The sequence below is a fragment of the Podarcis erhardii genome, assembly GCF_964252035.2.
Source record: "Podarcis erhardii genome assembly, chromosome: 13".
Taxonomy (NCBI): domain Eukaryota; kingdom Metazoa; phylum Chordata; class Lepidosauria; order Squamata; family Lacertidae; genus Podarcis; species Podarcis erhardii.
Window position 1 is genome coordinate 17,446,621 of NC_138502.1, and position 13,678 is coordinate 17,460,298.

General features: G+C 46.7%; 1 long non-coding RNA gene and 1 pseudogene across 2 annotated transcripts in view; one reads left to right on the plus strand and one right to left on the minus strand.

Annotated features, from left to right (window-relative positions):
- The window catches only part of LOC309327915, a 15,561-nt gene continuing 1,883 nt past the window's right edge, over positions 1–13,678 (plus strand). Inside the window, exons 1-2 of the long non-coding RNA XR_014150678.1 lie at positions 1–467; positions 2,937–3,081. This is a non-coding gene — a long non-coding RNA (uncharacterized lncRNA). The remainder of the gene's footprint in view (positions 468–2,936; positions 3,082–13,678) is intronic.
- LOC309328437 (galactoside alpha-(1,2)-fucosyltransferase 2 pseudogene) lies at positions 1,926–2,924 on the minus strand (annotated as a pseudogene). The gene has a single exon. The product of its transcript is annotated as a galactoside alpha-(1,2)-fucosyltransferase 2 pseudogene (transcript).

The window sequence follows — 13,678 nt, forward strand, 5'->3', positions numbered from 1 at the left end:
CCTCCAACATTTATCCAATGAAAACAGGGACATCCTAAGGAAAAGTGGGACATTCCGGGATCAAATCAGAAACCGGGACGGCTTCTCTAAATTAGGGATGTCCCTGGAAAATAGGGACACTTGGAGGGTTTGGGATGGGCTACTCTGAATCATGTCAGGGAGGTGCAGACTCCAGAAGACCCTAGAGAACAGCTCCAACTGTTTCCTCTCTAGGGATGGGAGGAAACTAGCAGCACATCCTATTTGCTGAGAGGCTGCAGTACAGTCACCGTGGGGGTCGGCTGCTGAGGAGGCTACAAATCCGGCCTCCAAGGAGAGTGCTGAAGCCGTTCCTGTCTCTGTGATGACGGCAGCAGGTGGTGATGCATTTTCTTGTAGGCCGGATCTACTGCCCCCTGTGTATCCTGCCACACAAGGTGGCCGCCTCTCCTTGCCTCATGGGTGGTTCAGCTCTGTGGGCATGTTTTGTAGGTAGGTAGATAGAAATATATCATGCTATGAATTTCCTTCACCCTTATTGTTTCATTAATACGAATGCATAAAAGTACTTTTTGTGCAATATCTGGTTTCAGTGGATGAAATCCACCAGTTTTGTTGAATTAATTAAACTAAATAGTTTCCATTGGATTGTGATTAAATGTGCAATTAACTGCTTTTTTATAGATTTATTGTGTTGTTATCTTCCTGGGGAAACCCAGCAAGGTGGGCAGGGTAATAATAATAATAATAATAATAATAATAATAATAATATATTATTCCTTTGCGGGTTGTGCAAACTACTATTCTGAATCATCCTTTTTAAATGACAGGGTAGGGGGGCACTGTGGGTGAGTTTCTGGAACTAGGGGGTGGGTGATGGGGCAGGTGTGGCCTGAAAGATCTGGGAACCATTGATATATACTATGGCTCAGTTGCATTCAAAACAACCCTGGGGAGGAGCAACCTGCATAACCAAGTCAGCTGGGCAGCAGCTCCAGGAAAATACAAATATATTTATCAAAAGATATTTTTGCCAGGAGAGAGATGGGGGGACACACCTGCCCATAGTGATATACATTTGGATTGAGAGTGAGTGGTGCGGAATGACAATACATCCTTTAAAAATAAATAAATGGGATAGTGGTTCTGTGCCTTTAACAACTAAGGACATGCTGCTTTTTAAGGGACCAAGTGGCAGTGAGTCAAATATAGTGAAAGCAGTTGAAGGTGGGATGCAGGAATGTCTAGAGCAGGTGTTGCCAACATTCCAACTCCCATCAGCTCTGACCAGTGCAGCCAATGGCCAAGGATGATAGGACTTGCAGTCTGAGAACATCTGGAAGCCAACGTATTGGCTACCCTGTTCTGGACCTTGGGGCATCATGGTGAGGAAAGAGTTCAGATTGGGGGGGGGCAAGCTACACTTGTATTTCCCACTCTGCCTTTTCCACAGAGCCCCATCACTCTCCATCATACTAGAGCAAATATTTTGCAGGAAGAAATTCCAACATTCAAGCCATTGCATTCCCAGTTGAAACATATCTGGGATTAGGGCTAAAGCAGACTTTTCTCTGACCTGAAATGTTGCAGACCCACTGGCAGTCAGAGTAGATGCTCAATAAGCCCACTTACAGAGCTAAAGTTCCCAATGTTCTTTAGTATGAAAGGAAGCCTCTTCAAAGTGCAGAGTCCATGGTGCCTGTGTCCATATTACTACTAAGTACTTGATGGTGGAAGGGCTTAGAATATGGTTATGTCCCAACCTCTGTACCTTACTGCAAAGCGGGGTCTAAAAGAGGTGGAATCAATGTGTTTGACCAAGCTAGGTCTTTGAGCGCCCTGTCAGGAGTGCTGGTGACCACTCTCACATACATGCTTTGTGGAATCAGTGCCCAGGCAAGTCCTTCCAACAGTATCTAATTTGACCTGAATCAGCAGCTATCTGCTCAAGCTTCTGGCTTCTGGACTTGGGAAGAATTCTTGGGCAGCAGAGGGGAGAGGTCTGCTGGAATCCCAATCCATTCAGGCAAAAAGGCTGCCCCGGGCTTGAAGACCTTAAGGAAGGGAGAGTCTGGGAGGGTGTAGTTGGCCAAGTAGACAGTCTCCCCACCAGCCAGGTAACCCGCCCAGATGCCAAAAGTGCCAATTGTCATTATTGTGTGGTTGCAATGAGCAAGGAGAGCAAAATCACTCCCTGGAGAGGAGTCTCGCCCATCTCCAGAAAAATACACATCCCCCCTGGAGGCATTGATGTTTTTCTTGCACCACTCCATCCCATTGCTGGTCACCACAAAGATGGGATTGGGGTACTTCGCTCTGAAATAGTTCATGGCTTTCTCCAAATATCCTCTGTCAGCCACCACACCTTTCCAGATCTTGGGCATCACATGGACATAATCCCCTCTGTGGACATGCACACCAACGTATGTCACCTCCTGGCGCTGCCCCCGTAGCTCCTGAAGATATTGATTGGCTTCTTCCTTGATGTGGTCATGGAAGGAGAACTGCTGAAGTATCTCTTGGCGGATATGGTGATAAAAGGTGTAAGAACATGGGTAGCCTGTCAGCCGGACGTACTTGCCTTTGATGTGTTTATAATCCTCTGACATCCAATCATGAAGACCAAAGTTCCTCCAGCGGATCTTTTTAGCCACTTCAGCATGGAGCACAGGCAAAGTGATCCGGAATATTGGTGAGAGGTACTGGTGCATGGCGGGACAGATGTAGGCTTGATGTCCATTCATCTTGGCTAAGGCATAGAGGGTGGCATATTCCCCCATCTGGTTTCCCAAACGGCCAATGGAGTTCACTGTCCATATACCACTATCCATGATCTTAGAAGATGACCTGGAAGAAGTGGTGGTGGTGGTGAGGGAAGCAGGAGCTCCCATCCCTGGGAAATTAGATGAATTCTTGAAGTTGATCCTCCATCGCTGATATGGCATCTTCTCATACAGGTGCAAAATTGTAGAGAGGGACAGGAGGCCAAAGAAGTACAAAAAGAATAAGAGGGCAGGTTGGCTGAAGGAACATCTTTGGGGGAGATCCATAGCTGCACAATAGGAACACCTAAAGGAAGAGCAAAGAAAGATTAAAAGACAGGTAAGATCAACATGCAGAACACAACCACTGTTGTACATCAACGGTGACTTAGATGGCACTGTGACCCTTTATGCTATACATGTCCATAACTTCAATGTATATTACTCCCAGGTAAATGTGTATCAAGTTCCAGATTGAATTAATAAGCCTGAAAGCCACCACACAAATGCCTAGAAGAATATTTAAAGTAAACCCACCCTTTACACTATGGAAATCCTTCTCCCATTTCCTCACCTATGTAGTCTAACTGTGTTATTGGAAATTTGTGGGTTTTTACATCAACTCTGTCTCTAAATTGATTGGTGCTAATTTCTTGAAATTAGTCTTTCTGTCTAAATTTTTTCAATGTATTTGCATAACCAAAGACATTATTAACTGTAAATGCCAAAAAGGGAGATCTCCTGGCTTCTCATTTCCTTGTTCTTAAGAAAGTATTCTGCCACTTTTGATGACATTCGGGTATATTGCAACATGGTTCAATTCCCAGGAGTCACAATTTCCTAGATGTCCATCTAAGTTAAAGTTCAATTCTTTGGTCACTGAAGCAATGGGAGATTTATAAGGAGCCAGATACCCTTTATGATTATCCCAGGATATACTGTCATTGTTCTGTGAGTAATCATTTCCCATTTCTTTTTCTTTCTCCATAATAGTCATTTCCACTTTTGTGATGCTGGCAGCTCCTGGAAATAAATGAAGAGATCCTCTCTGTTTCTGTAGGAACAGCTGCCTAATCCACAAATGTTTGTTTGCTTCATAGCACCTTGATATCTGGTTCTATTCTACCTGTCCATCCAGTTCCCAGCAAAGAATCCAACTTTCCCATGTTCTGTTGCTCGTGGTGGGGAGAAGGGAGTGACCTTTGGTTCTCCATCCCCTCCACTGTTCCATCTCTCCACCACCTAGTCTTGCTTCTTGCATGTGTTTTGGTGCCCCCCCCCCGCCATGCACACACCCACACCGAGAGAGAGAGAGAGAGAGAGAGAGAGAGAGAGAGAGCACGCGCAAAGAGATAGATACTCCAGTAATGCTTCTCACCTGGTCTCAGGGAAGAATTGACCTGGAGCTCTAAGTTGCAACCAGTCTCCAGGGGTGTTCTGAGAAATGTGGGCAGGACTCCAGAAAAAGGTGAATCTGGTTTTATCTGCCTCCCTGTAGCGTTGCACCCCTCCTGTGGGACTTGCCCCGCCTGAGTAAGAATAAGGAAAAGCCACAGGTATTAAAATGCTTACATGTTAACAAAATTTTTACAAGGAAGTTACTGCTTTTCTCCGCACCTGTCATAAAACCTGTGCAGAAACCCTTGCAGATCATAATTTAGCCATCATAAATTGCCATTTTGCACACTAGATACATGCATCCGACTTCAGAACTGCCCGAGGCCCTTTGGCCACTTGTTTTCTGCCTGCACTTGGAGCAAAAACAAGAAGTCCTCCTATTCAAATAGTGTATCTTACAATCTGAACACAGGAGTTATATAATTGCTTAGGGCTGTTTGTTAAGATGTCTAGTAGCCCTCCACAAACACGTTGAATAGGCCATAGAGTGTTTAATCAGCCAAAGGGCTGCTTATAGAGAAAGTTTTTGCCTAGTGCCTAAAGATATGTAATGAAGGTGACAGGTGAGCCTCCCTGGGGAGAGCATCCCACGAATGGGGAGCCACCACAGAAAAGATCTATTCTAGGGAGATAGGAATCTGCCACATACTGACTCATTCCTCTGTTGTCTACACTGGCTGGCAGTGACTTTCAGTGGTACACAGTGGTACAGTGGCAGTGGTACACAGCACTTCCTGGAGATACCAGGGACTGAAAGACCTTCTGCATGCAAAGCGGTCCTTCTTAAAGGCAGAGAGGAAAAATGAGCGTAATGAGATAGAATGGAAGAAGTGGAAACTAATAGGGTTGGGTCCATACACCCAGTGTCATTACACCCAAAGCTACCCAGTCATATTATCCTGAGGAACATAGAGATGCGGAAGAAATACACGCTGCTGTACTCATAGGGGAATCCTAATCACCTCTTCCTGAGCACTCCCAGTGTAAGAATATGACCTTTCCCACCTTCCTCAGACTCAGCACAGTCAGCTTCTTCAAGGGGTGGGGTGGGGGCAATTACAGCACAGGCCTTGTCAGTCTATATCCTTATCATGCATAGGAGTCAACTCCTAGGGGGCGACGATAAAATATCCTAGGGGCCTCCCAAAGTTAATGGACATTGCCACTCAAATGGTGAGCATGCACCGTGTCATGTGATCAATTATGTGGGGCAGGCTTACCTGGGTCCCCCCAATATTTTATTCAAATTGGCACCCCTGCTGAGGCATCACCTCTCTGCAAGTTAGATAGCCAGCTGAAGGGGAGCTGTCCATGGTCCTGAATTCCACAACCTCTGATGAAAGATACCTGCCGAGAAGAGATTCCTCTTGCCCGCTTCCACTTACCACATGAGCCCCAAGCTCTAGTAGAACAGGATGCCCATGTGTGGGATACCTGGTGAAGAGATACCAAAGCAGAAGCTAGCTGGGCTTGAGCCAAGAACAAGTGCTGAAGAAAGAGAGAGTGATAGGCAGACAAACAGACTGGAGGGATACTGTAGCCAGGAAAGTTGCCCAGCTGTGTGGCAAAGAAAACAGTTTGGCTTGAAGGGGAGTTGAAGGAGGGGCACACGATCCAACCAGGTGGGGTGCAGTTTGCCACTTCCTATAAGCTTGCAGCTCTAAATAATAAGCTGAGTCTAGATGTGTTTGGTGCAACGGATTGGGGAAGGGCCACAGCTCAGTGGTACAGCATCTGCTTTGCCTACAGGAGGTCCTAGTTTGATCCCAGGCATCTCCAGGTAGGGCTGGGAATGTTCCCTGCCTGAAACTCTGGAAAGCCCTGCCAATCCATATAGGCCATGCTGAGCTGGATGGGCCAGTGGTTGTCTCAGGTTAACACAGTTTCCTATGCTGCTGACACTCTTCCTACTGCAGGTGTGGGAGAGCCTGTAGCCCTCCAAATATGCTGGACTACAACTTCTATTATCCCCGGCCATCTCCCATGCTGGCTGGGGCCGATAGGAGTTGTAGTCCACAACATCTCGAGAGCCCCATGTCCCCCAAGTTGGAATGAAACCTCCAAAAGTCATGGAATCTTTTGATGTACAGTTATCTCCAACAAGCCCCAACTAGACACTCTTTCTTTAGATACAGACAGGCCCACCCCACCCATAAGGCAGAGTGAAGCAGCCACCTTTCCTGCTGCCTTCGCTGCTGGCGGAGAAGGACCCCTGCCATCCGCACTGGTTTCCAGAGCAATCTCACGGGAAATTGATGCTGGTGGTGGTGTTACTTCTCTGCCAGTGGTGGAGCCAGTGGGCTGGGTGGTGAGGCAACGGCAGGGTGGGGCAGCAAAATGGGACATGTCACCCCTTGAAATGGACCACAAAGAGCAAAGCTCAGGGTTCAATACATAAAGAATTCAAAACACACTTAGCTTCCCTGCAATCTCAGACCCTCCAAGTGGCTCTATTTTCCAGGGACAGTCCCAGATTTACAGAAGCTATCCCGGTTTCTGATTTGATCCTGGAATGAGCCTTAGGACATCCCTGTTTTCATCAGAGAAATGTCGAAGGGTATGCAATCTCTCTATGTGGCTCAGGATTTCAGGGGTAGAAAATTTCTGTTTGCATCCAGGGCCAAAGTTCGCAACCAGGAGCTCGTAACCTGAAGCATTCGTAACCAGAAGCGTTTGTAACCAGCGGTACTGCTGTATTCCAATCCTCCCTCAGTACCTATATATCCAATTGGTTTGCTAATAACAAAGATTTATGTAAAAGGGCTGCCAGCTTGCCACTTGAAGTGACACACATGTTCAGGTATTGCTTCACTCTTGCCCCTTCTATCAGTGTTAACTAATCTGCAGTTTACCACAGCGCACATTTCCTTTCCACACTGCAAAGCAAGGCAGCTAGCAAAGTAAACAATAAAGCAGTCGTATTGACCAAGTGACTCACATTCTGACTTGGAAGGAAAGAATGGAAGGAAAAGAATGTCTGATGGTTCAATGGCACGTTTTCTGTTCACTTCCTCCCCACATGGGTATAATTAGCACACAAGCACCCCACATCTGCAAGGGTAGGAACCAGAGGGGTACAGTTGCATAATATCTCCTGGACCAGGGGTCTGCAACCTTTAAGACAAAAAGAGCCACTTGGACCCGTTTCCGAAGGAAAAAAAACTGGGAGCCGCAAAACTCGTCATTATAAAAATAACTTTTTTGTCACTTTTTTATTATTTCTTTGTTTGACCCCTCAAAATTACTCCTCCTCATAGAAATAAACGTTAAATTAACAAGTTACCTTTTTGTGTGTGTGTGTTCTTCACTCCCCTTCAAAACAGTGACCAGCGTACATGCCCCATTTTAATGCAGTGACCAGCGTACATGCCCCTTACAATGTAGCGGGTGGGCGGGAAGGTGACGTCGGGACGCCCCCATGCGACGTCACAGCCAGTACAGCACCCGCCACAGTGGGGAGTGTCGGGGCACACAATACGCCTCCTCCCCTCGCTAGTATCCGCCCCGGAACCGCGGCAAAGGTGTAAAAGAGCCACATGCGGCTACGGAGCCGCTGGTTGCAGACCCCTGCCCTATACCAATCTAGAGTTTGCCGAATGTTTTGGACTACAATGCATTAGCCAGGGCTGAAGGAAGTTTCAGTCCAAAACATCTGGTTGACTCCAGGTTGGTGTTGACTGTCCCATACCTTTATGGAAGTCAGAAACTCATTAAACTATTTGCTTTTAAAATGACTGCTCGGGAACAGTGTCGCTTGTTACATCCAGCAGCAGCAATAAGCTTGCAGGAACAAGCTGTTTGGAGGAGGGTTTTGTTTATTAAAGGCGTGTGATCTATTTCAAGGTTTTTGAGAACCACTGGATAGCATCCAAGATTTCCTCCAAAATTTGTCTGAAATGGTCTCTTGCTTCGCTCCCATATCCCACAGTTCATGGCTCCCTTATTCTTGGCAATACACTACAATCCAACATTACTTGCTGGGTCTGATGGGAGTTGTAGTCCAAAAATTCATCGTGTTAGCAAAGGCTTATCTTTGGGATGAATCAAGGCCAAACAACATGTTATATTCAGAGTGTGTTTTTTCCCCAGCTGGAACACACCAGAACTCAATTTTGCCACCTCTCAGGGGGGCGCCATTGCAATGGTAAGGGAACAAGGGAGGTGTTCATGGTGAGTTACGGCACCTCTTTTTCTAGAAAAATACCACTGGCTTTATTATTCATGAGGGACGTGGGTGGCACTGTGGGTTAAACCACAGAGCTTAGGACTTGCCGATCAGAAGGTCAGCGGTTCAAATCCCCACGACGGGGTGAGCTCCTGTTGCTCGGTCCCTGCTCCTACCAACCTAGCAGTTCGAAAGCACAACAAAGTGCAAGTAGATAAATAGGCACCGCTCTGGCGGGAAGGTAAACGGTGTTTCCGTGCGCTGCTCTGGTTCGCTAGAAGTGGCTTAGTCATGCTGGCCACATGACCCAGAAGCTGTACACCGGCTCCCTCGGCCAATAAAGCGAGATGAGTGCCGCAACCCCAGAGTCGGCCACGACTGGACCTAATGGTCAGGGGTCCCTTTACCTTTACCTATATTATTCACAGTTTTAGAGAAGTGTGCTTAAGCAGGCTACTTTTATTCAGAAGGAAAAGCAACCAAATGATGCCCCCAATCTGGAACGTGCTCCCAATTTGGATCAGAATACTGCACCTGCATGGTCATACTGCTCTTTACCCTTGACAATGATACAAAAGGATACAAAAAGCAATATGAGCCATAGACCTTTTGGCAGAAAATTGGTGCAAGATCCAGATCAGAAGCATGTTCTAGATGGGGGCCCCATGGCTTCTTTTTCTTTAGAATAAAAATGCCTAGTTTATGGATTTTCTTTTTAAGCATGGATAATGTAAGACGCGGTCTGTCCCTCAGTCTCCTAAAGCAGATATCATGTCCTCTAATTGGGCATCTCTCTTTGGTAGCTCTCTTTCAACAAAGTTAGGGCTGTGCCCATGCACTCTGTCTTTCCACATTCAAAGTGCCCAAGTGCCTTCCCACTGCCTTTCCATTTCATCACCAGTTTATGCTGGGCATCTCACTCCAAAGGCTATGCATCAGGGGTGGGGAGCCTCAGGCCAGCAGGGCAAACGTGGCCCTCCAAGCCTTTCAATCCTGCCCTCAAAATTCTCCCAATACCACACCCCCTCCTACTTTGCCATACGTGCTTCGCACTCTCCTCAAATGTTTTGGCCTGGCTGGAATGTGTCCTTGAACTCTTCTGGTGCATTTTGCTAGCCTGGGCGGAGACAGAGAAGTATGTGAGAAGACACCAGCCACCTGTATACAAGTGAAATTGGCGTTGGTTGCTCCACCACCAGCAGCATGTGGCCCCAGAAAGTTGCCCAGAAGGAAATGTGGCCCTCAAACTGAAAAAAAAAGACTCCCCACCCCTGCAACAGAGAGACATTGGGGATCACTGTCTCTTTTGTTCAGCCCCTGACCATCAACACCCACCAGTCAAGCAAAATCCTGGTGCAATAGGCCCATCTACACTCATCCAGAAGAAAGCCAAGTCTCGCCACACTTTCTCAACGTATTGATTGTTCCTCTGGGATCTCAGTCCTCACCAGCAGCCTGCCCCCCACCCAGAGAGATTACATACCCATACTGCCTTTTGCCTTTCCATCTCAAACCCCCAGGCTAAGTTTATCATCCTCCTAACAGCTGGGAGGGCTCTTGTTACACCAACATTCCAGCCTGGGAACAATGGAGGGGTGGGGAACGGGGTCCGCACTTGGCTGTTTCTATTCTCTGCTTGGATGATGCTGCCAGCTCCTCTCATTCTTCTAAGGGCCTCCAAATAGAAAGCTCTTTTGGTACGCAGCAGGGCATTGTCACACAAGGACACTGCAATGGGCAAGCTTGTTTTGCCGGTATCCATAACTAAAGGCCCCACCAGCAGGGGCAGGGGCCATATATGGAGGGTTAGGGAGAGGGCAGCATTTCTCTTCCCCCACCCCACCTGCTCTCCCACCCACACCGATGTCAGATCATATGAGATTGTTCTTCAGACATTCCTATAGCACCAGCCAGCTCCCTGCTTCTGCACACTGATGTGCTCTCCAGCTATTAACCAGAGACAGTCCGTATTTTGTGGTTCCTTCTGCTAGTGACGTGGGTGGCGCTGTGGGTTAAACCACAGAGCCTAGGACTTGCCAATCAGAAGGTCGGCGGTTCGAATCCCCGCGACGGGGTGAGTTCCCGTTGCTCGGTCCCTGCTCCTGCCAACCTAGCAGTTCGAAAGCACATCAAAGTGCAAGTAGATAAATAGGTACCACTGTGGCAGGAAGGTAATCAGCATTTCTGTGCGCTGCTCTGGTTCACCAGAAGCGGCTTAGTCCTGCTGGCCACATGACCCGGATGCTGTACACTGACTCCCTCGGCCAATAAAACGAGATGAGCACCGCGACCCCAGAGTCGGTCACGACTGGACCTAATGGTCAGGGGTCCCTTTACCCCTTTACCTTTACCTCTGCTAGTGAATCTGTGTGCAGCCGGATGCGAAAGAGGGCAGGACAGTTGTGTTGTTGTTGTTGTTGTTAGAATTTATATAATGCCCTATACCCGGGGGTCTCAGGGCAGTTCACAGAATAAAATCAAGATAAAAAGGTAAAGGTAAAGGTACCCCTGCCCGTACGGGCCAGTCGTGACCGACTCTGGGGTTGCGCGCCCATCTCGCTTAAGAGGCCGGGGGCCAGCGCTGTCCGGAGACACTTACGGGTCACGTGGCCAGCGTGACAAGCTGCATCTGGCAAGCCAGTGCAGCACACGGAAACGCCGTTTACCTTCCCACTAGTAAGCGGTCCCTATTTATCTACTTGCACCCAAGGGTGCTTTCGAACTGCTAGGTTGGCAGGCGCTGGGACCGAACAACGGGAGCGCACCCCGCCGCGGGGATTTGAACCACCGACCTGGCGATCAGCAAGTCCTAGGCGCTGAGGTTTTACCCACAGTGCCACCCACATCCCAAAAAAATCAAGATATAAAACCACAAAATACCTAATAAAAATAAGACAGCAACCCAATACCAGGGCTTTTTTCCCCCAGCTGGAACTCACCAGAACTCAGTTCCAGAACCTCTCAGGTGGGCATCATTGCTATTATAAGAGAACAAGGGAGGTGTTCATTGTGAGTTCCAGCACCTCTTTTTCCAGAAAAATAGCACGGTATAGAACGAGGAAAATCTGCAGGTGTGGCTTGCGTGAAAGCTACCTTTGCTAATATTCTCTTTTCCACATAACTATTAAAGGTATATGAGCCCTGTCCCGTTTTGTAACTGGGCCAATGGAGGCTGGTCCATTTGCGCCAAAGGGGCACTGCCCCAGTCATCTCTGTCCCCTCATACTTGCCTTCCTCTTTATTCTCAATGAGAGCTCTTTGGCACCCACCTTACAAGTCCCAATGGTTACCACCTACCACTTACTTGGATGCCCTATGACTTCCAATATGTTGTTTCTAATTTGCTTTGGGGTAAGGCCTTAAAAATAGATCGGATGCTTTCCTTTTGCTGCATTAGGAAATTGACTATAAACAAGAAAAAAACTATCAGAGTCCGTTAACTTACTTAGCACAAGCTGCTTCAGAAGCCGAAAGCAAGACAAGCTACTGCAGAGGAAATCAGTACTTTCAACAACTCAGGTTGCCAAAACAAAATAAAAAAAATCCTTCCAGTAGCACCTTAAAGACCAACTAAGTTAGTTCTAGGTATGAGCTTTCGTGTGCATACACACTTCTTCAGATACACATCTGAAGAAGTGTGTATCTGAAGAAGTGTGCATGCACACGAAAGCTCATACCTAGAACTAACTTAGTTGGTCTTTAAGGTGCTACTGGAAGGAATTTTTTTATTTTGTTTTGACTATGGCAGACCAACACGGCTACCTATCTGTATCAGGTTGCCAAGTTTACCAACTGGCAACAATAGCTGTGCCTTTCATAAATATTCAATCTTTATATGAAAATGTTCAGCTACGTTCCAGGAACGTAGCCGCAGCTATAAAGCACACAGTCTGGTTTAACAGCTGGCAACCCTATTCATGAACTCTCAGGACTTTGTAACAGCGGAAGTGTTGGTCGGCTTACAGCGGTATGGAAAGTACACAAGACTGAGCCTCTTTTCATCTGCAAAGTGTTGGAGGGATTTTCTGAATGACAGTCAGACAGAAACAAGTAAATGGGCTTATTTATCTAGAATGAATTCCAAAAGATCCATGTAAAAACCTCTTGTGCGTTTGTTTTGTTATTAAATGATTTTACTTTAAGGTTGCCAAGTATCCAGAAGACTACCCAGTTTAGGGCTCATCTGCACTTAACCTTTGCTCCCCATTTCTAGACACAGGTCTGGGCTTTCTGGTCTGTGTCTGTTTGTTTTTCTTTCTGTCCCAGTACCTTCCCCGGGAAAACCCATGTTTTACCACCGAATTGGAGCAAATGGCAATCAGATTTTCCATGGATTACCATTCCCTCCAATTCAGTAGTAAAACGTGAGTTTTCCTGGGGAAAATGCCAGGACAAAAAAATCTGCTGGAGCACCGAAAGACACAGGGGAAGCTTTTCACAGCATGGCAATAAACAGAATCCCCAGTTAAAGTTTGCATATCACACTGCTGCTAAAGTCACAGCTGCACAAACTGGCTAAAGAAGTTGGCCACTTTAAATACTCATGGCTTTCCCCCAAGAATTATGGGAGCTGTAGTTTGTTTAGGGGACACAAGTGGTGCTGTGGGTTAAACCACAGAGCCTAGGGCTTGCCGATCAGAAGGTCAGAGGTTCGAATCCCCGCGATGGGGTGAGCTCCCATTGCTCAGTCCCTGCTCCTGCCAACCTAGCAGTTCGAAAGCACGTCAAAGTGCAAGAAGAGAAATAGGTACCACTCTGGCAGGAAGGTAAACAGTGTTTCTGTGCACTGCTCTGGTTCGCCAGAAGTGGCTTAGTCATGCTGGCCACATGACCTGGAAGCTGTATGCCGGCTCCCTTGGCCAGTAAACGAGATGAGCACCACAACCCCAGAGTCGTCCATGACTGGACCTAATGGTCAGGGGTGCCTTTACCTTTCCCTTAGTTGTTTAAGGTGATGGGAGTTGATAGGAGAAGCCCTATTTCCCTCCCAGGGCTGCAATTCCCAGAATTCCCTGAGAAGAGGTAGTGACTGTCAAACCACTCTGGGCAGGTTACAGCATGTTATGTTTAGGGAAGTTTTTAATATTTTAATATTTAATGCTGTATTGTTTTTAACACTCGATTGGGAGCCACCCAGAGTGGCTGGGGAAACTCAGCCAGATGGGCTGGGTATGAATAATAAATTATTATTGTAAATAATTACAGGCAGCAACAGTATAAGGTGAGTGTCTTGTCTTTTTTAGGTTGCATTTAAATGAAATATTCATTTTGAATATTTAATAATTTAAATGAATATTCAAATATTAAATCATTTAAATGAATATTCAAATATTAAATCATTTAAATGAATATTCAAATATTCATTTTGTTTTGT